The sequence below is a fragment of the Oxyura jamaicensis genome, chromosome 2, assembly GCF_011077185.1.
Source record: "Oxyura jamaicensis isolate SHBP4307 breed ruddy duck chromosome 2, BPBGC_Ojam_1.0, whole genome shotgun sequence".
Classification (NCBI taxonomy): Eukaryota; Metazoa; Chordata; class Aves; order Anseriformes; family Anatidae; genus Oxyura; species Oxyura jamaicensis.
Window position 1 is genome coordinate 117,725,227 of NC_048894.1, and position 26,184 is coordinate 117,751,410.

The 26,184-nt window shown below is 40.7% G+C and overlaps 1 long non-coding RNA gene across 1 annotated transcript; it reads right to left on the reverse strand.

The window, feature by feature from the left end:
• Positions 1-2,977: 2,977 nt before the first annotated feature.
• On the reverse strand, positions 2,978-10,834 carry LOC118163005. The gene is made up of 3 exons (XR_004748774.1): positions 10,708-10,834; positions 4,066-4,236; positions 2,978-3,191 (listed from the first exon to the last, which is right to left on the reverse strand). It is a non-coding gene; the product is annotated as an uncharacterized LOC118163005 (long non-coding RNA).
• Positions 10,835-26,184: the final 15,350 nt, after the last annotated feature.

The window sequence follows — 26,184 nt, forward strand, 5'->3', positions numbered from 1 at the left end:
ATAATTTAGTTAAGAACTGCATTTTAGAATTATAGAATGGTTTGTGTTGAAACGAACCTTAATGATCATCTAATTGCAGCCCCCTGCCATGGGCAGGGACACCTCCCACCAGACCAGGTTGCCCAAAGCCCCATCCAGCCTGGCCTTGAACACTTCCAGGGATGGCGCACCCACAGCTTCTCTGGGCAGCCTGTGCCAGTGCCTCACCACCCTCTGACTCACTTTAATAGGTCCATGTCCTTCTTGGGCTGGGGGCCCCACAGCTGAACACAGCACTCCAGGTGGGGTCTCATGAGAGAAGAGCACAGCAGAAGAATCACCTCCCTCAGCCTGCTGGCCACACTGCTTTAGACTTGGCCCAGGATATGGATGGCTTTCTGAGCTGCAAGCACATATTGCCAACTCTTGTCAAGCTCCTTGTCAACCAACACCTCAGATTCTTCTCATTAGGGCTGCCCTCAATCCATTCCCCACTCAACCTGTATTTGTGCTTGCGATTGCCTCAGACCAGGTGCAGGACCTAGCACTTGGCCTTGTTGAACCTCATGAGGTTCACACAGGCCCACCACTCAGGCCTGTCCAGGTCCCCCTGGATGGCATCCCTTCCCTCCAGCATGTCAACCTCACCACACAGCTTGGTATCATCAGCTAACATGCTGAGGGTGCATTCAACCCCACTGCCTATGTCACCAACAAAGATGTTAACCAGTGCCTGTCCCAGTACTGACCCCTGAGGAACACCACTCGTTACTGGTCTCTACCTGGACATTGTGCCAATGACCACAACTCTTTGAGTGTGACCATCCAGCCAATTCCTTATCCACCAAGTGGCCCATCCATCAAATCCATGTCTTTCCAATTTAGAGACAAGGATATCATGTGGGAGAGTGTCTAATGCTTTGCACAAGTCCATGTAGATGATGACAGTTGATCTTCCCCTACCCATCAGTGCTGTAACCCCATCATAGAAGGCCAACAGATTTGTCAGGCAATTTAAGAAGTGAAACATATCCTCAGAAGAAAATTGTATGTACCACAAACAAAAAAGGAAAAAAGAAAAAAAAAAGGGGGGGGGGAAGGCCTGTATGGATTTACATCTACTATTGCTATGTGAGTAGGAAACTGAGTTGTCGAAGACACCATGCATCTGGCTGCTTTCACACCTCTCTAACAGTACAGTACGTACGCAGCAGAAGCATCCAGCTATACCCTCAGTGATCACCCGCTTTTTTTTGAGACCAGAGGCAAGGTAGCAGATCTCTGGGGCAGGGGAAAGGGGGGAACCAACAATAAGATATTTCTCCTGTGGAAAGTGCAACAGTTTTAAACTATCAAAGACATTTAATATGTAATTGCTTTGTTATTCAATGTGTACATGATGCTTTTTTCTTCCTCCAGCATTTTCAAATGTTCACAGCAACTTATTCTGTATGTATAACTAAATTGTTCCTCTCTCTTGGCTTTCCAAGCTTGAAATGGATCCTTCTGATCTGAGTTATCATTTAAAATATTTCTCCTTTACAAAGAGTTTGGTTTAGGCTTGTCATGTCACAGCCTGGTCCATAGTTCAACTTTACTGAAAAGCAGGCCTGAACAGGTGTCATCAATCTCTTTGGTAACAAAAACTGATATGAAGAAGTCTCACATGACAGAAAGTACTTATCCCATGGTGGTACCATTTTCCAGCAGGTTCATTGCAGACCAGATACTGCAGAAGCACATTTGGTTATTTTTGTTTACCTCTGGCTTCATGCTCTTCAATTTTTCCCTTCCTTTTTCCTCGCGTTGTTCAGGGACTAGAGTGCTACAATGCTGTAATCTCAAACTCAGGCTTACATTTCCCACAAGGGCTCTTCTTTAACAACATAGCTGAGAATCAGTATGTTGGCTTTACTGTGATCTCTCCTGTAAAGTTGTTAAGTTTAACTGCATTTTTAAAATTAACATCTAATAGCTACAGTGGAGTTTATGAGCTGCAGTAAGTACTTCAAAAGCCCCTGTATCTGCAACTAGCAGAGTTTCTAGTTCATGATTTTTACAGCAATAAAATCAAATGCACATAGTTTATGATGAGATCTTTTCCCTTGTAGTGATTTCTTTTGTATCATCAATAGCATGAAGATTACTCTTTAATATCTAAGATAAATCTCAGCTGTTGTACAGTAATGCAGGACATAATAACTCCAGAGTTCCCAATTGCTGTTCACTTTCAAGCCATCCCTCACCCACTCTTCTCCACACTTGGAACGCCTATGGAGCAGTTTAAGCCAATTTTAAACTCCGCTAGCAATTTTTTGAGAAATCTTTCTAAGACCGGCTGAGACGTTTTCAAAAGAAAAACGTTTACAAGCAAGCTTTCGAGACAGGCAGCCAAAATAACAGCCAGACATCAAGCAGAATTGTCTCTTAAAAAGGGGAGAAACAAGGAATAATGAGATCTGCTGGCTAGCTATCAGAGATCTGCAGAGCTCTCCAGTCATTTAATTTTGATTAACTAGCCCAGCAGCAGAATAGCAAAATTACTTTATTTCTAATTCCTCTCAGAATGCTAACAAAACAAAATAATAAAAGCCTACTGAAATATTAGATAATGGCAAGTTTCCTCACAAGATGTTCATGTATATGCAAGAGATGGTCACAAGTATAACTCCCTGTGGCTATAGGACTGCTGAACCCCGGACATTTCAATTAGTGTCTGAAAAGATTTCTTCTGTTCAGTTTCAAAATAAAGATTGAGAAAGCCATTGAGCTGGGCTTCCCTTAACTCAGAATGTTTTTTAGAATTACCTTTTAAATTATATTTCTTTATCTATAATAATATTATCTTTACAATGACATACTTTAAGAAAGTTGATAATAATCCAGAACATGCAGAGCTATTATGGATTATTCAGATATGATATTGTTGCAATATTCATTATTCTCATTTCATTTGTAAAGCGATTAAAGGCACATATTTCATGTAAAATGGCACCTTGTCTTTTCTAAATTACGGCATCTCTCTCTGCACTGCCACGCAATGTTTCCAGGATGAAAATGATCCTCTCTCTAAAGCCTTTTGCAGAAGCACTCACCTTGGAATTGGCAGGTTTATGTTCACATCCTCTTTGCAGTGGGTGGTACAGTTCCAGAAGAAGAGACAGAGAGGCTAATCATGGAGTATTCAGGAGTTTTGTAGCTGGCTCATTTCCCTAGGATGCAGATCTGATCTCGGTTCCTTGCTCAAAATCAAGCAGAGTGGAAAAAGATTTTACTCCAGCCTAAGAAGCACCTTATCCACAGTTTTCAGGGATCTGATAGACACACACAAACAACCTTGTGATCCCAAAAATTATGTGCTAGGATCACTTTTTATACGGGGAAAAGAATATTTCCTCTTGCACCAGATAGGGGTCCACAAGCAAGGTAGCCCTGGTTTAAGCATCATGCCAGCTTTCACTCAGCTGAGGTCTGTCCTACAGGCATAGTATAAATGCAATAGCAGTGTCTGAACGTCGGCCATCAGCCCCAGCTACTATAATTACATCCATAAGGCTCCTCTTGAACCTCAACAATACTCACTAACAAGGTGTATATGAAGACAAATATATATATATACACATGTATATATATATGCATTGATGCTGTAAAACAAAGTCCCAAACCTTTTCTCAGTTCCATGACGACTCCCTAAATAATTTAGGCAGATAACAAAATAATACAGCAAGTAGGGTCCAGTCCTGGCAAATCAATGTTGTGAGCTGGTTAGCAAGGAGCTGCCACATAAATTGTGCTCCTGATGCCTTTTGACTGCTCCTCCATTTGCAGGGAAGATCCCCTGCTGAGGAAAGGAGTCTCTCCCATGCACTGCATTGGGACATGCTAGAAGTGAAGTAGGGCCTGCAGGCAATACCATTGCAATAGTATTTGCTACCAAAACTGGATGGAATTGTCTGATGCATTGCTTGAAATTTGCTGTTCCAAAACTTACCCTAGAAATACGCCAAGTTAACTAACATTTGTCATCAAGAAAGATTTTAGAGTTCTCAAATGGAACATCCAGCTGCAGAACAGCAGCCTCCTCACCTCCTGCAAGCAAGGTCCTGGGAAGGTCCTCATGATGAGAGCATTAGCCAGGGCTGTGAGAAATAGTTTTACGTATCTGATCTAAAAGAAGACTTTTAATCAGAAGACTTATGTCCCATGTGATCTCTGTATTGCTGGCTTCATCTTCTTCCTAAAGGGGAGGGTTCGGCCCTAGGAAGAATTAAAAAAACTATTCATTTTTTTTTTTTAAAGTAAAGAAACTTTTCATGCAGCAATAAAAACAGTGGAGTGGAATGGTGAATACTGGTGTGCATGGTGAGGAATAGTTGTAACAGTAAACAGAACATAGAAAGTATTTTAAATTATGGACATGAAACAATCTATGATGTGTAATAAAATTTAATATTTATGTAAATAGATTAAGATGATCCCAGTTGTGATTAAAATCAGATACATAGCTTATGAGATTCAGGAGCACAAGACAGTCTTCAAATTCGCCTGAAACTCTATTTAATATAAAATTAATTATTTACCTCTAAACAAGTTATCTTCTAAACCATTAAAGACTATTTTAAAAGCATTTAAATAGTTTTGGAGTTTAAGTACTGCTGATTTCCAAAGAAAGTCACATTTCTAATGCCTGAGCTGTTACAGAAAGATGTCATCCCGATTCATAAATCACCCAAGCTTTTTTGAAATCAACCTGTTTATCATAGCTAAAGTGTGTGCAATTAAGCGGATTGTGCTATTTGACTTTTCTTGTTCCAGAGTTGTCGCAATATGAAGGGAAAATAGTCATGTTTCTATACAATGCATAGGCATTGCTGCTTCTTCTGGTAACAAAATAATGTTTATTTTGACAGAAGCTGCTGGGAAACTTGTGAATACGCTAATCCCACTGCCTACCCATTTGTCTGCTAAAGAGCTTGGTAAGTCTGACAGCTCCCAGAACACTGAGATGTTCTTAAAGCTCAGCAAAACCCTTTCCCCTCTGTTTATCCTGCTGTATATCTGTTCTTCCTCCCCCTGGAGACGTGTGCATGCATTTTGGTCAAAGGCTTCTTTGGGGATGGAATGTTAAGCAGGCAGCCAGCAAGATATCCTAAGACAGGCTGGTCCCTGCTTCTCTCCACCTAGGTCTTGGGGAACATGGCAGTGACCAAAGCAAGGTCCCCAGCTCATGCCAACACCCTGACAGCCTGCTGGGACTCAGACACATGTGGAGCAGCACAAACACAAAAGTACAGCACAGCCAGACCCTGAAGTGCCAACAGGGTGCACCCCGCTCGGAGGGATGGGTTGCAAAGGACAAAGGACATCTCCAGTACATCTCCAGCCACAGAGCCTCAGCCCACAAGGGTGAAAGCCTTCTTCCCTTTTTAAGGCATGATGCCGAGGATGCAAAATATCATCAAGAGCCAAACGAGGCTGTGGCACATGCGTATGCATCTCCCAAGAATGAAGGGTGGACCACAGCCTTCATAAAATTTCTAAGTTGTCTGCTGACAATTGTCCAGTCCCATTATTCCCAATTTCTCCACCAGCACTACCCCATCCAATTCCCCTCCTCTGGAAACTAGTGCTTCCTCATGAATAAAACACTACAATAATCCCTTAATATCCTAAAACATCCCATGCTTCTTGCCTAAATGAGCTGCTCCAGTTTCAGCCATAACAGCTGCGGTTTGCACTACTCAGCCTTTCAGGATGGTTCAGCTCAGCAAAAGCTGCTCTGAAAAAGATGGCAAAAGATGTCTTCCTCACAAAGGATGTGAGTAAATGGCCAAAGGGAGAGCTGGCTGCCCTGCCCTGGAGAAGAGTCACGCTCTCCCAGCACCTCTCTAATAATTCATACAAATCTTAAGCCAGCAGTAACCGGAATTGAAATATTTTGCCTTCTACATTACACCTCACCCCGCACATTTTTACTGATAGCTGATTTAAGACATCCAACTCATTAGTCTGAGGTTGTGATATATGACTGCTGAGCTCACAAAGATTCAAGGCTTCGCTGCACAGTGCCAATGTTTTCAGTTCCTTTACGGTACCCAGAGGAAAGCTGCTAATCCACAGCCAAGCACTGCAAGGTCTGATTTTCTGATGACCTCCCCTTTTTACTGCCAGAAGACAGCAACAGCACAAACTGTGCAGAGCTGGGGCTGGGGAAGGCATTTCACACCGTGCGTTTTTCCTGCCACTCCAAACACGAGAGGCGTCAGGAACAAGAGGCTCTGTAAGTCTACTCATAATGCTTTGGTGTAGCATTGCACCATTTGAGGCATTCACATTGACTTTATGTAACTTTAAATTATTGCATAACGCAGTTCTGGGGGTTTTGAGCTCCAGTGGACACTCATATGGCCTGGAAGGTTTCACCCAGCAGAAGAAACAAATGAAAATGCAAAGAAAGGGGCAAAACACAGAGGCTGTGTTGTTCCCAGCAGTTACATCACAGAAGTACTGATTACAATGATTAGATGTTGCCCAGACAGTAGCATTCTGTCAAGTTAATGAATATTAGCATAGTGACAAATCATTTTGTTTCTAATTTGGCACTCCAGTATTCTCCCTTTCAGTTAAATGATTTTAGAGTATTTCAGCATGTTTGGTTGCTCTTGCATGTTTTTTTTTCTCCATTTGAAGCATATGAATACTTTGAGAGAACTTTCCCAAATTTTCAGCAATTTAAAAGCACACACAGTTAATTTTTGTTAACCAGTCCTGCTGTTCACAATCATGCCCAAAGCACACAAATTGCATCACTCTTTATACATTTATACATCATCCATAGCAGCAGATTCTGAAAAACGTTCTTTTAAGAGTCAAGGAGGTACTCAGGCTTGAATGCATCATTTCTGTATTTTCAGAGAGCAAAAGCATGCTGATGAATGAGCAACCTCACAGCTGTAGAAACAAATGGTCTTTTTCCCCCCAGTTGCCTCCACTAGCATCCTCACAGATGACTTGGGCATCCTTTCTTCCCAATTACTGAAACACTCTGCCTGTAGAGCCATATGCATATTGATGTTGTGCTGTTACCAGATGCTTACACTACAGAAATTCTAATTACAGGATTGGACTCTGCATAGATGATGGTAGTCTGTCAAATTAATAACTATTATAACTCAGTCACTGCCGGCACCACAAAGCCCTGACATTTTCTTATTTAAATGATTTTGATTCAGAGCACAAGGAAGCTAATGGCTTCCTCACAGAAACAAAAAACTATTACATCAGAAAAAGACTTATGGACAGATTTATAATCCATTCAAGGGCTAATACAAATCATGCTGCTTCTTTTGGGCATAGTTCAAGCATTTTCTCTTCCATGTTGTGCCTGTTTCAAGTAGAAGTAACCAAAATAAAATAATTCAAGACAAATGACTCTTTGCCTCGCAGGACACAGATCCAAATCCTTAATTACAATCAGTTTGATCACGGTCCTTAAGGTGCCTAGTGCACCAGGAGTGGGGACTACTGGAAGACACCCAGCACTTCCCAGGACTAAACTCTGACAGATGCTTTCCACTCCAAGCAGTGACTGGAGTAGAGTCATGGTGGCTGGAACAGACCTTCAGGATCACCAGATCCACCCACCAGCCTGACCTACCGAGGTCCATCACTAAACCACGTCCCTTAGTGCCACATCTACACATCTCTTAAGTATCTCCAGGAATGGGGAGTCCACCACTTCGTTGGACAGCCTATTCCAATGCCTAACCACCCTTTCCATGAAGAAATTCTTCCTGAAGTCCAGTCGAATGTCTGTCCACCGCTGAGGCAACTCAAGACCTTAACCTCTACTGACAGTGAATGCTCGCAGACCCTTGCTGTCCTTGTGAGAAATAAAACTCATGCTGTTTAAATCCTAACGTACGTGAAGTTCTTCACTTTTGTCTTTGTTTATTAAAGCAAACTTACACAATTTGTATGAATCCTACCCCCGCCCCCAAGAGCAGAGAGAAGATTAGATTTTTTTTAATTTAATTGGATTTTTCCAATGTAGTTGATGAGTGCTTTTTATAAAATAAAATTATGATTTAATTACCTTGAGGGAAATAATTGCATCATCACCTGTGTTTAATATTAGCAAATAAGGAAGAGGAAGAAAAAATATCTAATAATGCACAGAGGATGGATTGACTGGTCTTGTATTTAATGACTTCGCTCCTAGTTCATTAATTTTAAGTCCAAATAATCCCTCTCAGTTTCTGATATGACAATGACAGATACAGGTACCAGAATTCTAAGGACATTTGTACTTGAGTAAGGAGAAGCAGCACCAAGCCTGCAGGCAGGGGCAAGAGCTTGTGACTGCCCCATGCTGGCAACCGGAACACCTGCCTGCGCCTCTGAGACCTGACCCTGGTGCAAGCTTTTAAACTTTCTGATAATCTCTCAGGCTTTGTGTCTGTTGCTTGCAACAACACTTAGGACAATTATCCCTCTGATGCTACTGATGAATCACTCTTCCCATTTGGGTGTGTAATTCTTTATCTTGAACATGCAGCAGAAGAATACAGTACATCCAGAAGCCTCAGTATCAAAGTCCATGCAATTCTACTGGTCCACTATTTTATAAATAAATGAGTGCTTAGAACTCCTTTAAATATAAATATGTACATTTACATATTGTTGACAGCCAGAAGAGACAAATTAAGGTGGGATTTAACACATTAACAGTAACCAGGTGACCTGACACAACTGAAGAGATTCTTCCCAATATAATATTTTATCTCTGCAGAGAATGCCTGCTTATCTGGCATATGTCTAATGTGCTTTATTGCTGCAGCAGCCAGAGTGTTTATTTGGAGCCTCACTGTGCTGCAGTACCACAGCCAGAGAAGTCACTGCACCATTCAGCCCTGGTTGCAGACCTGTGCTCCCAGACTTTGGCTTTTAGTTAGGCCACTGATGCACCTACCCCAGAAACGCTCCTGGACCTCACAGTGATGGAAAAAACAGTGCAAAGGTGGATTACTAAATGCCTTTGGCTTTTCCTAAAACAAGATCATTACCGTTCTTTAATTTTTTGTTGTTGTTGTTAATCACTTATGAAAGGTGGGTGGGAAATGCAAAAGTCATCATGCTTTTTAATTCCTGTAATACAAAATTAGACTTCTGCCTACATGTTTTAGTTGCAGCATTGTCTTATTCTTCAGGATTCTGTTTAAAAAATAAAAATAAAAAAAAGCAGTTCAAAAAGTGTTTTCCTTCAGTGACTATGACCTTTAAAAATATTCAAGCTGGTGTTTGATTTAACATTTCAACAGCAAATATATTTTAATGCACATAGGACTATTCTCAAAGTTCACAAAACTGTTTGCATAGATGAAAGGAGCAGCTAAAAGACTGTACTAGGAAATTAGATATATATATATATGTATGTAGATTCCTTCCAGGTATAGGATAACCTGAAACCAGCAAGTTTGCTCATATACAGTCTGACACTGCACATTTCTGATAAACCCCAGCTCCAAATCAGCATTTATAAGCAGCTCTGTTCAAAGTTCACATATATAACCAGGAAAACTTTCACTGTTTCAGTGGAATTGGATCACGTCCTTGCCACTTATTAGGCATTTTCCTGCAACCATGTTGCAAAGCAGAAACAGATTTTAGAGGAAGGACATACCTCACTCAAGGAGAGTATGTGAAGACACCAGAACATAGGAGAGGTTACACCATCACCATCTCTGGCTCCTGACCAAGGATCAGACCACAGTTCATTTGTTTAACTGACTGTACGTTGTCAACATGCAAGTGGGAAATGGTACAAGATGAACAGAGATGGTGCCTGGTGATCTATGTACCCACAGCTGAACGTCAAGATACTAGACTTATTTTCAGTGTTCACAGATCTTTCATAAAATAATCAGTGCCCTACTATCTTTGGAATTTGTTAACCCCTCTAAAGATTATTTATCTAAATCAGTTTCACACGTGGACCCAGTTACTTGTCCTTGTGCAATCTAAATTGCGTGTTCTGGCTTTTCTCTAGTGTTCAGGTTCACATTTTTCAAAGTTTCAGGATTTGTAAAAGTCCTGAAATCAGTAATTTCAGTAGCTACTGAAGTTTGTTAAATATAGCATGCCCCCAAGGAGGGGTGGAGGTGTGCGAAGGTCACTCATTTCAGCAGAAGCATCTGCTGTTCTTGTGCACATGCCTCACAGATATTTTTGCTTCTTTCACTGTTGCTTAGCAAGCATCTCCCATGTGCTGAGCTCTGGCTTGACTCAGTCAGCCAAACCTCGGCACCCGGTGCCACACAAGATGCCTTGGGGAATCCCAAGCCCCAGCACTGGCTGACTTGTATGACTGATACTATCTATGGCATCTCAAATTGCTCTAGATACCCCTGTTCAGATAAATAACTTACATCTGTTGTGCTAGAGGCCTTCCCCCTCGCCTCCCCAGTGCATTTGTAACCATACGCCTCAGCCTTGCCTTGTCTCCTCAGCACCTGAGCCTCAGCTTCTACTCTTACACCAGGGGATTTGGCAAGGCTCTCAGCCAAATGTGGCCGTGGAGACAACGTGGTGAAAGGGGACAGCTCTTGGAGGCCAGATCTTCTCTCCCCTGGGGCTGAAGACATGAAGTCCATGCCCATCCCCATCCCAGCAGCCTGGGAGCTGCTTGCTAATCTACATGCAATGTGCCAACACTGCCCACACCTGTACCTTGAATGTCAGAAGGCTGCTCCTGCATTTTTGGTGCTGCCAGATCTGGGATCAGTTCAGAAAGCCTCATGCAGACCCAGAGCCGATGATCTCGTTCTGGTCTGTCAGCAGCAGAATCCAAACAGAGGCCCCTTCAATTAGAAAAAAAAAAATAAAAAGAGTTTGCCTAGAATAATGCACATATATTACTGAAAGAGCATGAGACCCCTCCCGTTCACCTCTACTTCTGAGAGAAAAAGTTTGTCTTTTTCTATAGGTCTAGTGTCATAATGCTGCCTTAATCTCTCCAGCTGGGCAACTGCTGTTTTTTATGGATGATGTTTATCTTTTTCTGCTGTTGCATTATTTAAACATTCTGTCACAGACAGTGGCACTCAGGCTAAATATTTTAAAAATCAATAAAACAAAAGCCTTTCAAAATATTAGTTGTGGGGGGACGTGTTATCAGGACTGTACTGGGTGTCAGTTTTATAGTGGTCAACCTTACTAATACTCCATTTGTGCTTACAGACATTTGCAGATAAGAGAGCTTCCAGGAAAAATGCTAATGAAATATTGGCAGTTATAGTGCAAACTATTCACTGAAGCAGATTTCTAATCTGCTTTGAAAATATTGTCTGGAAAATTCAGAAGCAACAACACAGCATGCAAGGAAAATGAGACAGAATCCAACTCATCCTTGGACTGATGCTGCTTGATCCTGCTCTTTAAGATAGCAGGCAACTCAAAACCAGTTTTCACTGAAGGATCCAATAAAGTTTCCTTTACTTCTGTGTATGAAACACTGCCTTTACTGTTTGGGATTACATCTACTGGTATCTCCCAAGACCTGAAAACCAAAGAACATATGTGCTTTTAAATACATTCATGGTTCTTCACAAGAACTGAGTCAATGATCCATGCAGCTGTGTTTTTACTCATTCCGGGAAGAAGATTTCACAGCTAGAAAGGAAAACACCTTTGAGTCTTTGCTTTCATCTTCACAAAAGGGCAGCCAGAGCAAGTGTGCAATTTCTTTCCACCTAAATACTAACAGATCAAAGAGCAAAAATTGCTAGCTTGAATGCCTACAGTGCTTTGTACTCCAGGAAATCATTTTGTCCCCCAGCCATACTCTCTGGGCTGTGTGGAGGCTCCATGTTGGTGCCTGTCCAACAGTAATACTACTGCCTGTTGGTGTTGGTCCATACAGCAATACTAACATAAAGATGGCTCCAGAAGGGAAGCTAAAGGTCTGTGCTTACAGATAGCGAGCAATTCTGGAGAAAAACAAAAGCAAAACCCCCCACTGGCAATTTATTCATGCAAGAGGTGGTGCAGGACTCTGTCACAGGATGCTATAAATGTGAAGCGTTGAGCTCAAAAAGAGTGCTGGAAAATTTATGCAAAACCAAATTAAGCCTCAAGATCACACCAAAATCTTTCTCTAGTAAACAACCCCCCTCAGGTTCTAGAAGCCCCTTAAAGTTTACTGGATGCCAGCAAAACTCTTCATGGGATTAAAAAGCCTATCCTGCCCTCCCACTGTGTCTGCTATGCTGAGGCTGCCCACTCTCCTGTGCCAAACAAACTTCTGGCCTCAGCAAGTACAGGCCTTCTCCCCGTGCCACGTACAACCTCCCTGTGCCCCCTAGCACTGCACTGGGAAGGCTACCCTGATACAGAAAGAGTGCAATGGGAATAAGTCACTAAGGGAACCATAAAACCACACTTCAGTTATTGTGCTGTAACTTCTCCAAGCAGGTGAGCCTTACAACGGATCAAACTTCACTGACAAAAAGCTTATTTTCCCAGAGAACACAAAATGACATCTCTTGCAACATATTTTTCCAAGGTCTACTTCTGCCAGGAGACCTTAGTTAAATAACACCCCAAATCATTCACAGCACAGTCATCTTCCCACAGCTACTTCTCCAAAGAAGGGGCTCAAAATATCCACAGAGCTATTCAGTGCTTTAGTAGTGAGTTACAAATATTTATTGCTTTAGCTTTCCAAGAGACTCAAGTGTACAGCCTGTTATCTAGCTTAAAGGTACATATCCCCTTCTTAAGCCTTGCTAGAGAAGTAAAGGATTTCTGCCAAGCTAGTTTATTGTCCTTCTCTTTCCCCCATGGCTATCAATACCACAGAGACCTGTATGTCAGCCTTCTGCTCAGGGATTGATTTTAGCCTCTAGTCTGCCACAAACATGGTGAGATTGGCTGGTGCCTTTCTGATGGAGATGCTTTTCCTCTGGGTTTGTGCTAAGAAAGAAGTGCCCTCTTCACCTTAATCCAACTAAATTTTTATAACCAGTATTCTTCCTGCAAACTGCATGCTCACAGTTTAAGTGCCAGAAGCAAACATTACATAGAGAGGTACAACGTAGTGATGCCACCAGGTCATTTCCCATACTATTCACTTACAAGCTTCAGCTGAATTCCTCCTGTGTTTGGTGCCAGAAGGCCCAGTAACAAGAGACCATGAGAGCAAGCTTCATGAACACCTGCTCTACATGGCAAAAGCCAGACCTGGAGAGATCTCAATGGCACTTTTTCTTTCCCAGTGTAAAAATTAGTCCAAGATGAACAGATATTGGGAAAACTTCCCTTGAAATGATTATAAACTCGCCAATATGATTTCAGCACACAGTCCAATGCACTCCAGCAGACACAACACAGTACGTACATATAAAGCTATTATCAGAGTCAGATTGTTTATAACCCCTGAAGTTTTACCCACGTACATTTAACATAATGCTCATCATCTGTATTATAGAGCTGGGGTTTTTAAATGATTCCAAACAGCCCATAACTAAATCAGTCCAAAAAATGGTTATCGATTTAAGTTTCATTCATCATACATGTGATTTTGGTGCAGTTATCCACCAGAAGACCCTGCAGATGCTTTGCTTGCTATTTAAGTAAAAGAATTGTGATCCAAACATTACTGTATTTATTTCACCTTGCCGAGGTTTAACAACCACTGATGATGGATTATTGAACAGAGAAAGATAAAATCTCTTTAAATCTCCATACTTTTTTTTAATGTCAGTTCTATTAACATGCCTTTTCATCTTTTAAACAATTGGCAGCTGCTCAATCACAAACACACCTTTCATCATTTAAAAAGCCCACAAGTGCTTTTGTGCTACCTCTTTCCTACCACACAGATGAAGAGCAGCCCAGCAGGCATTTGTTAAACCTCTCCTTTGAAGTACAGTTGTTCTGATGTCATGGACGTTTCTTCTAGCCTGACCTTATGAAAGAGATGATTCACTTTTCACTCTCTCTATTGTACGTAATTTAGAGTCCATGTAAAGCAAAGAAATGAGAAATTATGCCTTTGTAAACTTAGAAAAACACGGGGTTAGATTGCAGTCCTGCCTGTGACTCCAGCTCCCTGCAGCTGCTCCTTGATCACAGCCCTCTGGGGACACTGGAGCTCAGTCTCCGAGCAGAGAAAGGCCAATGACTACACCAGCTCAGAGGAGATCTTACATTATCTAAGCAGAGGCACTGATCCAGAGCAACAGGAAAGCACGGGCACCACACCGCTAACTCATACGCCACTGCCTGGCCACAGGAATTTTCTTTGCCTGAAATGAGAGGAAACTCCTATGCAGGTTGTGTGTCTGAGGGCAGAGGGACGTGCATAGTGGTGCCAGGTGAACCTCCTGAAGAAGCCCCACAACCTCTTGATCCCCTTTGATGAGCCGTTGCTCAAGCAGGTGGGGATGTGCTCGGCAAACACTGCCACCACACCGTCAGTGCCAGTTCACAGTCAGCAAGGCCTTATCTAATTGTTCCCGTCAGGCTCACCCTTGGCCAAGGTTCAAGGTGTAAAGCACCAACACACAACCTGCCACTGTTTTCTGCTTACACCACATCCAGAGTTTCTCCTAGGCATTTCTGCCACACCACCACAAATTGGTTACAGATTCTTAGAGTATCTTGCTTCTCCTCTTAATCCTTGGATTTTTGCTATGCCTTCATTATTACAGCCTTTATTACGATGTCTCATTTAACTAGTTTTATATCAACAAAATAATTCTGTTGACTCCAGTCTACTTCAGCCGCCATGTTTTTTGCTCAACTGTACATATAAAGAACACATGCCTTTTTTACATAACAGTCCATAGCTAGTGAGTGCAAAATATATTCTCTCAGGCATTAGGAGTGGAAAAATTATATTGAGGGCACATCAGAGAACTATGCTTTGGGGCATAGTAGCTTGAAGGTATGTTTGAAAACAGAAATTAAAATATAGCAAAGGAGTGGTAACCTGTGCTATTACTTTACATACGATTTAAATCACAAAGTATTGCACAAAGAGTGTAGAAAAGTATTTTGCACAATAGTGTTTATGCAGATAACACGGTCCTTTCTGTGCAGTTGAAGCCCATGGTGGTATTCATATGCTAACCTACTTCCTTCTAAATTCAGACTGCAAATCATTTTTCAAACTTTGTATGGAGTATATTTATTTTTTCCATTAAGCATTTTTTGGTTTGTTTTCTATTAAAGGTAGAAAAAGAGGGGTAGAGGAAAAATTGAGGGAGAAATAACTTGTTTGGATAGGTCAATTCTTCAAAATTTCAGGTGGTTTATTCATCATTCTTGATTTAATCAAGCTGAGGATGAAGGAACAAAGCCCTATATTTTATTCTTTCATCCCACTAAACAAAATACTTGTGAGCTGACCAAGTAAAGAGCATGTGACAGCACCTTTTTCTGTCTGTATCTGAAGATGAGTATCAAAGTAGGAGTGTTTCAAATCTCTACCACCTAGTATTTCCAGAGCGTCTTTGAGATTTAAATGCTTCAGGCTGTTACTAGTTTTTACTTTATCTAATTCCGTAGGAAAACCAGGCTTAACAGGAAAAAAGTTTCATGAAAGAATATTATGAAGCCTATTCCATCAGAAGGGATTGCTGTTCTTACAAATAATTGATCTACTCTTTCTCTTCTTATTTCAGCCAACCTTCACAGAAAAAGAGGTATAAGCTTTAGGATACCCATAATAACAAATGATCTAAAAACATGAATACGTCTTTCAAAAGCACTGGAAACCCAACAAATAACAAATCACTTGAAATAACTATTGTCCTGTAATACAGATCAGAGGGGAAAAAAACACTTCAATGAAGAGCTATAGGGAGGTTGTATTTATTTTTTTAATAAGGACCTAGGTGGAAAAAAAAAAAAAAAAAAAAAAAAAAAAAAAAAAACAGTCCCTCAGTAACTAGCAGGTATACAGTTCAATATACATGGGGGGAGATGCAAATGAAGCCACCACTAAAAATGTGTGCATAGGATTCAATTCTCCTTTTGCCCTGGGCTCTTGCATGCAATTACCTGCCTCATTTTGGATAGCTGTTTCTCCACTGGTGAAAAACACCTGCTGTTTCCATAGTTGTTAATCTTTCTGTGGACTAACAGGAGCTCTGCTCCAACAGCTCTTGCAGAAAATCTGAGGATTTAAGATGCTGTAAGACACCCATATTCTTGGGCTGCCAGAGCCTATTGCCTTTCCAAAGCCTAGAGCAGATATACCCCCAGAAGGATGGGATAAGCCAGGCATAGCAAAGCCTGCGGAACACTGACAAAATCTTTTTCCCCTATCTATGCAACTCATGTCATAAAATGATACAAATTGAACCAAAAAGGCAACTGAGAAGCTAAGATAATATAACCTGCAGAGTCATTGTAAAGGCTCAAGGCCTCCCCCTTGATAGAGAAGCAGCATTTGGCAGCTCTGCCCTCCTCTACCTTCCCTGTTGGGTTTGCAAAGATTCCCAGCAAGACTCAGGAATTAAGCACCCAGGTCCTTCTGTTCAGGTCTGAATCACAGTTAGCCATAGACTGAACAGGGGAGAAGTTGCCGTTTCTCAGCCTGAAAGGTGAAAACATCTTGCAGATTTGCAAGAACTCATATTAAGGATTTCTACTTATGGGCTATCATCAACTTGTAACCAGAAGGGCTGCAAAGCTGATGATTCTTCCCAAAAGGGCCCAGCTGACAGCTACTCACAAGGAAAAGCGTGCATCAACCACAAGTTATCGGAACAGGTATTTTTCCCTCCTGATACTGAGATCTGCCCCCTTACCAAATCCACATCGTTCACTGTTCATAACTCCTGGCAATTCTGTTTATGCTGTATGTACCTAAAGGAGGCTGTGTAATAAATGACTGTCTTGAATGTAATCACATTTCTTTTGTCTGCTTCCCAGAACTAGAAAACAATATTGCATATACACAAGATATAATTATAAGTCAAACTGCTCAGCATTTAAACCACCAAGGCTCTGCAGCTAGTATAGCACTTATGGGACGATGGGCCCTATTTCAGGCAAACAAGCAAGATGCAGTTAGAGTGCATGTTGCAGAGCGAAAAGGGCAACAGCCCCCACTGGGGGTTGGGAGAAACTACCGTAATATAAATAATTTGCAAAAGAAGATCTCATTTAACATCCAAACTCAGAGCAGAAATAAAAGTAGGCCATTGTGTTTAGGGCTGACATTTCAGATACTGTTTAGGTCAAAAGAAGGTTCCTGATCCTCTCCATTTATGGCTGCTCCCCAGGAGTCAAAGCTTCTCCCCACCCTGTAGCCTCCAGTTCTCCTCCTAATTACAAAGCTGCTTTAGTCCAGTCAAGATATCTAAGTGATAGATTGTGACTTACGTAATTACAATAGCCCATCAAGCTCAAATTTAACATCAGTTAATTACATAACTGCTACTAACAATAACACAGAAAGTAGCAAAACATAGTTCTGAAGAGAAAATTAAGTCAAATTAAAGAATAAAAAGCACTGATGGAATCACAGCCTGCTCATAGGCATTTCTATGAACAAACTTCATCTCAAATCCAATAACTTCTGTAGCAATCCACTCCATACCACTTCTATCCAAGTGAATGAAATTTTACAGCAAAGTTAAGAGAGAAACAACAAAGCACCACATTAAAAATCAAGACAATATTATATTAGCTCTTCTGTGTGCACAGGAGATATCTCCTGTCTAGGTGTTAAGTGGATTAACTTCTATTGCCCTATAAGACGAAATCAGGTTTGCCTGGCTAGATTTAATTTCTGTTCTACTTATTACACTTCGGAGTTCCCATTAACTCCAAAGCATTTAAGCTATTTAGGAACTTAGGTCAAAACAGAAAAATCAGCAAGCCTCAAAACAGTGGTTAGACTAATCAGGTTGTGAATGCTACTGTTCAAATACCTCATCTGCCTAATTTCAGTCTGAAACCAGTTCTCTCTATCCAGAAGGGAGCTGGGAGCTCCAGCCTGGACTTCCTTGGAAGCTTCTCCATCAGCTTTGCTGCAGCAGCTTCATTTCAAATAGCTGATTCACTGAGATAGGTACAACCTCTGCCTTCTGTACCCAAAGCAGGTGCTAAGGCTCCTCTGTCCTGCTCTCTGTCTCAATATTTAATGTTCTGTATAAAGTAAAGAGTCATGCATCAGTACACGTCCAATTTCCAGCATCAGCTCCACTGTCCACTTGGAGCTGGACATGGGCTAGAGGCCTCCAAAGATGGTGGCTACAATTTCAGACTGGGAACCCTCCAGGCCCCAGTTCATTCTCTCAGGGAGCTTCATGTTATCATCATTAGTTCAACAGTTACTAATTTCCTGCTTTTAAGGTAAACATGCTGGAGAACTGGTATCATACTCAGAGTAGTTACCAATATCTAAATAATTTTGTTAAGGTAAAATCACCAACAACTTGTGACCTGATCATGATTTAGCAAAAAGACAATTTTATGCTACATTAACAACCAGCCCATTAAAATTTGGAAATATTTCAGTGCTGTTCATCTCAGGAAAAGGACTGCAAAACCTCTTAATCAGGTCTTGCTATGCAACCACATGCATGCAATAAAAATCCTGCATTTCAGGACAACACATTAACACGCTGTTAAGTCTTGTGAACACAAGCAGAAGTTAACCTCTTAGCTCCAGAACTAGGAGAAGAGCTTCATATGCTCTGCTAGCAAAATTAACAACACACACACACAAATCCTACCCTTATATTCAATAACCTTCCAAAGCCTGACAAGTTTTTGCAGGATTATAGTAGTCACTTTCATTAAGAACACAGATGGTTCTCATTTACTGTAAGTCAGGAATTAAGTTACAGAAGCCTGTGTTTTGTCTTATCTGCCCATGCAGACTGAACAGAACAGACAACTGAAATAGGGGAGGATGGACAGACAGGACCTAAAATAATTTTGGACAGCACTAATATTTACACGAAATGGGTCAGCACAGGAAGGGCACTGATATCAAGGACCAATGACTAATAAGTAAGGTAGCACCCAAATTATCTCAAATTTAAGGCTTATGTTACATATCTTCATCGTCCTTTCATATTTCAATTTCATAAACATCAAATAAATTAAGAGACCACTGAGAAGGCAATGATGAAACAAGCAAGGCTGTGTGATGTTAACAGAACATAGTAGCAGTTACATCAGAAAGACAGAAACTATTCAAAAGAAAACTGCTTCCTGGGGAAAAAAAAAAAAAAAAAAAAAAAAAAAAAAAAACAGAGACAAGAGAATTGACTTTTCTCTTCAAGAAGAAAACATTACCATAGAAATAGAGTAATGCATTTCTAAATTACCATCCTATGTCCTTTCAGGTAAGAAGGAAGTAAAGACTGAAATATTTGGCCACATAATTCTTTCAAAGCAAGAGAAAAACAAATTCAGGTAACAAAATTAGGAAAGCGCATTGTCACTCTGCAGGGTGGTTCATTCTGCATGGAAAACAAGTCCAAACAGTAGACTCAGTAGCAAGATAATTGTGAAGTATCACATTTAGAAGAGCTGTTTTGCTCCTCTACAAAACAAGAACAACAAAAATAAAAAGAAAAAGCTGTGTGTGTAAACATCTTAATTAAAGCTTTTTTTTTTTTTTTTTTAATTTGGATACAATACCAGTCTTCCCCAGAAAGCCACAAGTCTGACCCAACGACAACAAACAGCATATCAGTTTGGTAATTAAATCTCCCGTTCTCCACCAGCTCATTAGTTACGTGCACGTTACTCAAACATAAGATTTTTGTTTGCGTGAGAAGGTATTAGTGCCATTACAGATAACACCCGTCCAGCCTATGTCTCATAAACGAGTTCCCTCTAACACATGCTGAAGTTCACATCAGAACTTGCTAGCACCTCTAATACATCAGGCCTGCAGTGCACTTAATTGTGTGGGGTTTTATTTACTTTGCATTCAGACTCAAGGAAGAAAACAGACTTTGTGGTACAATTAAGTCCCATTAGAGACAGAGGTTAATGGTCTTTCTAACTGGTTTCTCCCTAAATGACCTAGGGAGGTGCCTGGAGGAAGTTACTGCCACAAGACTGTAAGTAGCTGTAGGAAAATATCAGCACAAGAGTAAATGACAATATCCTTGCTGTAGCTTCAGTGAACCTGGAAGAAGATTTAGGGCCAGAGGAGTGTGTTTCTGGTCCAAACTTCCAGCAGGAAGAGTAAGAGTAAGAAAGGAGAAAAGACACTTAATGCTGCAGCTTCTGAGAGCTGGGGACCAGAACCAAGTCAGGCCTTCACTGATCTTTCCTGAACCTTTCCTCCAGTCACAAAACAACTCTCTGCTTCCACAGATTTGAAGTTTCAAGCCTTTCATGGAAACTGGTAAAGCCCCCAGAAAAATACAGGGGAAAAACTGTTTTATTTCCATTCCCTGCTGTAACATCATCGTAGGCACAAAGAGGCAGTGGTCTGAATCCTGCAGTTCAGGAGAGGTTGTTGCAAGGATCTGCCATCGGAAACCCGATTGTGGAATCAGCCTTTAAAAGGGATGTAATCAAGAGTAATTCTTAGGGTGTGAGCTACCTAGCGGTACAGCAGAGCACCCCCGGTCCCTCATGGGGCCCCTGTGTGTGCCGGCCTAAAGCTCTGGTGAGCCAGGGGTTACCAGGCCGTGCCACGCACTGCTCCTTCTGCCTCTTCCAAAAGCTGGGCCCTTCCCATCAAAGGCTTGCTGCTCTGTACAAAACAGGGTCTCTTGATGCTGCAGCCCAGAAGGGAGGCTGCACGGCCAGTTAACTGGGGAACCTGCTCTCTCCACATGGCATAACAACTATTTTCATAACAAATTACATCAGAACACAAATGGTTTTTGTTTGGCCTCTTTGGCTTTTTATAAACCCTGTGCTGCAACAGTGGTGATTAAATACCATTTCCAAGTACTGGTTTAATTGTTTTGCTAGACAAGAGCTCCTGATAATACTGTAACCTTTATTTTTCCTTCCTTCACTGCAAAGTTGTGCTGAGAAAAGCACCATCTGCCTTCTACTTTGATCACTCCCTCACTAGTTACGAGACACTCATTTCCATTCTGCCACTTCAACAATGTTGGGAAAAGGTCGTGTGATTTTGCAAAAAGTAATGTTTACAGTAAGCAAATTCCCAGACAATTTAGAGAGGCTCTATGGTGAACCGACTATAAAAGCCTAAAGCTTTCTGTGACAGTTACTGCACCCAAAGTAGCATAGCAAGCAGGTGCCTCAAAGCAGACAGATGAGTTGCTACAGTCTGAGAGCAGAACTTCCAAAGGCTCAGAAAGGTCAGCAAAGACATTAAAAGTTCGACCTTTGGTCACCAGTGAGGAACCCCTTTAAAAGTAAATCAGAAGTTGTTATACATAGAATTTTATGTATACAAGAAATCTGTTTAATTAAAGATGAATACCTGGAATTCAGCCAGTGCACTGGAGCCTGGGAAGGATATTTAGTACTAACACATCCCAACCAACCCATGCTGCCCCACATACAAGATGATGCCCTCTCAGACCTGACACACACTTCAGCCCACAGCTAGAAAGCCAGGACACTATTATCAAGTCCTGAGCAAGTCTCAGAAGTATCACTTTATGATGTGTGGCTCTATTTCACTCCCGCCCCAGGCACTTCAGATTGGAAATAGCTTGCCTGCCACTCCATAAAATGAGAAGTTTTATCTGCAATTTCTAACAGCTTCATATAATAGGAAAAATATAATCAAGATAAAAACAGCTCTAAAGGAAGAACAAAAAACACTCACCCCTGGAAAAGCTGCATGGAGTTCCTTAGCCATATCTACAACAGGAGGAAACATCACCTCTCCTGCCTTGCCTGGTGCTTATGCCTCAGGGTGGGGAGCAGCTTTTCCTGCAGTCATAGCGGAAGAAAAAAAATGAAGCTGTACATCCAAGTACAGATAGAAGCAAGTTGGCAGTAATGAGGTATACTCAGAATAGGCCATGCAACCCCCTCTTCTTCTTCACCAGCCTCCCAGAAAGCCCAAATGTTAAGTGAAAAAAGCTAGCAATTCTTCACCATCCTGGGAGTCTGCATTTGTATCGATACACAGCATGGAAGTATGATAAGGTGCATTTAGGAGAACAGCAAAAAGACTACTACACAGATGCTATAGTAGTGCTTCAGCATATATTCTCAAGGGGGTTGGTTTGCTGTGTTTTTCCGAAGGTAAGCAGGATGCAATTTTGTCCATAGAAAGAAAAAAGCCACTGATATAAATTCTTCACAGCTTATGCAAATACATCCAAACTGTCCACAACTGCAGTGCAGCTTGAGCAATCATCCTCCATTCACTGATCTCTTTTGGAATCCCCTTACCTGACAAATGCCCCCAGTTCAATTATTTCTATGGCATCCAGACTGGGCACGAGGCAGAAGCAAACAGCTAGACATGGCACACCGCAGGCATTTCAGATGAAATACAGCTTGATACACTGAGCAGAGGAAGGAGTAGATGGCACAGAGCAGTCTGTGTTGATTAAGATTCAACTTGCCTTTGTGTATGTCATTAATATCACCTACATAAGGCTGCAGTAGAGGTCATTTCAGAATGTTTCTCTAGAACTGGTTTATACTACAATGTTAGTGATTTACGGTAAAAAGGGAACTGAGGAAATATAAAGTAATTTAAAAATATTTTTATATTTTATAAATTCCTTTTAAATTGAAAGTATATTACCTAATCCTGTCTGGCAACGGAAGCCAATGCACACCAATTAGTTTTCAAGTCTCATGCTGCTAAAACTGTGCATCCTGGGCCTTGTGAGACATGATCACAAAGAACACAAAATACTTCTATTACAAGCAATACATGAAAAAGGTCTTCAAGAACACATATTTCAGAATCATCATTTTCTCACATCTATTTCTCAAGCCATCTTGAGGCAGAAGGCAGAGAGAAATATATTTTAAAATTGATTTCAAGTATCCTATTTATTGTTTCTGGTGATTTAGGACTACTCCATAGTACAAGCTGGCTTTTTCAACTTAGGTCATAATTAGTCATATCTGCCTACAACACTTAAATAGAAGAGTTAAAATTTAATTTACACCATCTTAACGCTGCAGTCTCACAGCCAGCAAGAGGTGTTCCCATTGCTGTAGAAAAAGCATCTCCATCTTTTCAAAACACACATTTAGAAACCTAACCTGCTTTATTATTATATTTAGGTTCTATTAAGTAAACTGCCAATTTAACATGTTTTTGTTTTCTTGTTAGGTTGGCAGAGGCTGTAAACAGAAGTGCCCCATCCAAGATGATGAATGAGCAGTCCTCACTCCTCAGAAATAAAGGAAGAGAGAACAGTGATGACAACTGATGAAGCACTGAAGACCACTCAGTAAAGAGGACCATAGGTAGAAGTTCTGCTTAATAATCTCAAACACTCAATGAAGACGGTGTTTTTTTTTTTTGCATAAAGCATTGGGCAGCTGGAAACTGGTGATGGGAAACATCACCAATTCTAAAAAGAATTAGGATATAATACAGAAAAAAATGGATGGCACTATGAACCAGAACACTAACAGCGGAGTGACATTCCACAATACCACAAGATGTACAGTTTTTTGCACTTAATAATAAGAACCTTCTCTATAAAAGGAATTCAACCATTTAAGGCATCTGAGATATATTTCATTATCTTAATTATTAACTGATGATGATGATGCGAAGCTTTGTGATCACATATCCTACTGCTCCTCAAACTTCCTTACGTAGCCTTACTCAGAACTATGATCGCTTTTTTTATAGATTTAAAATATTGAAGAAAACTTTAGAAATGTAAATTACCAAATGTGTTAATCTGTTCTGTAATTCTCCATCAAGCGTTAAAACTACAGTTAAAAAAAAAAAAAAAAAAAAAGTGGTTTCATACATATGCATCTGGATAGAACAGAAGCAGATAAATTCAACTGCACTTGCTGGGGAAGCCAAATACAAAGTAATTCTTTCAGATTAAAATTTCCTATGATCTCTTAGCCAAAAAAAAAAAAATAAAAATGTTGCAACACTGAAAAGGCTTAAAAGAAAAAAAAAAAATACTAAGAACTGTTTTTCTCCTTGGTATTTATGTCAAAATTTTTTCACCTTTTTGATGACTAATGTATCTTGCTTTGCATTTGTACACATCTACAAGCCAGCTATTAGCTGTGATCCCCACAGTGGCAGAATCATTATCTGAAGCTGTATTTTAGTCAACTGAACATGGTAGAATAGGCTTGTTTTGCACCACTTTATTTTCATTTAAATTATCTAAAGAACAATGACCTTCAAGTCTGCAACTTGATTACATTCTCCTTCCACAAAATAATCTGATTCCATGGTAGTTCTGGAATTTCTGAATCAGTAGGTTATAACTGTCATTGCCACAATCAGCTACCTGTTTTTTTCACCCATTTTATGGCTGAGCCATATGCATGTGGCCTTATTAAAGTAGCTTATGACTGCGTTCAAAAAGATATTTAATTTTTAAGCTTTGTCTCTACTAAGAAGCCAGACAAGGCATACTAACTGAAGAGCCTTGAAAAAAAATCCTATCATGAATATGCACAAAAGGACACCGAGATGACTCATGAAAATGTAATTGTTCTTTGTTGCATATTTAGTTTTTTCACAGAGACATAAATTGTGCACTTCTGGGAAAATTTATGATATTATCATATTGAAAAAGAAAAAAATATGTTCCTATTGCCAACATTTATATAAAGAGCTTTTAAAAAAAAAGAGTTGTTTCCTCCAATAAAAATAAGGTTCTCAAGGCACAAAAATTTTCTTGGGTACAACCAAAGAACAGACACAGAAAGAAGACACTGCATAACAGTTAGACATTATTCCTTTTTCTGTTATTATGCTCCTTACTGTACAGTAACCTAGCTTTAAAGCAGCAGCAAGGCCCAGGGGCAGGTCATGAAAATTTTCTTGAAGATGGTAACTGTTTCTTAGCATGTTTTTCCATGTTCAGCTGCTCCTTCAGCAGAAATGAAAGCTTTCGGATAGAGATGGCTCAAGAGGATTCCTTCAGACCCTTTTGTAATTTACTGGGCTAAAACTAGCATGGAAAATTCACAGCAAAAAGAGTATTTGCCCAAAAGCTCCAGGTACTACAAACTGTAAAACTTCATTTGTTCACGCAGACGCATAAAGATATTTTTGCAATTCTGATGAGCTATTAAAGAGGTTCAGTGCAGCAGGGTCCATCTAGGGCCCAGGCAGTCCACCTCCTGCTCAGCCCTTGTTTGTTTCAGTGTGGGAAAGTAACGCACACTGGCCAAGACCAAGACCTGTCTTTCTCTTCATCCAACTGCAGGCTTGTAGGAAGAGTAAAAATGCACTAAGCATATCATTAAAGCGTTTTCTTAGCTTACTTCCAGAAGGCAGTACTGTTCTTCCTTGTGTTTCCCTTCTATCTCTTCTGCTTTGATTTATGACAGGTTTAAATTCCTTTTATGATTGCTGTGTACTGCAAATTCACTCATTTATTTCCACTTCAGATTTCAGACCCGGAGACCAAAAGTTTAGAGAAAATCATTTAAGCAAATGTATCACGAAAAGCTAAAGAACCTCAAATGAAGAAAATTTAAAGCCTGCTTATAAAGATTTCAGAGATGCAGTTACTTTCATTATAGGAAAATTAAACTCTTGGAATCAAAGTAAGACTGCAAACAAATTTAGGAAAAAAGAGCAAGGTAGTCATCTGGTCTGTGGCAGATGACCTCCAGTAATCTCTAAACCTTCATGTCACCAGAGCAATAGAAAGAAGCTGCTGGCACACATTCCTCTTCCCAAAACCAAGCTCTACCCACACTGTCATCGCAGGGCTCTGAAGCGTTCAATCTGCCACCATGGCACCTGCCCATATTCCATATGCCAGATTTGGGGAGGACGTGACTGCGCAAGTTAAGTGAGCGAACAGGTGAATAGTAAAAACAGTGCCCACTACTAAGAGCTAAAGCTAATCAGAACTTTTCAGACTAAAAACTAACATAGCAGAAAGTTTTATGGATTAGTTGAGATTCAATGAATGCTTTTGGTCAAGCTCCCGATTTCCACATTTAAAAGCTACAGGACAGCTCCACCACTCCACCACCACCACTCTCTCACTCTCCCTCCTCAAAGGGAAAGGGGGAGAAATACAATGGAAAGGGCTCAAGGGT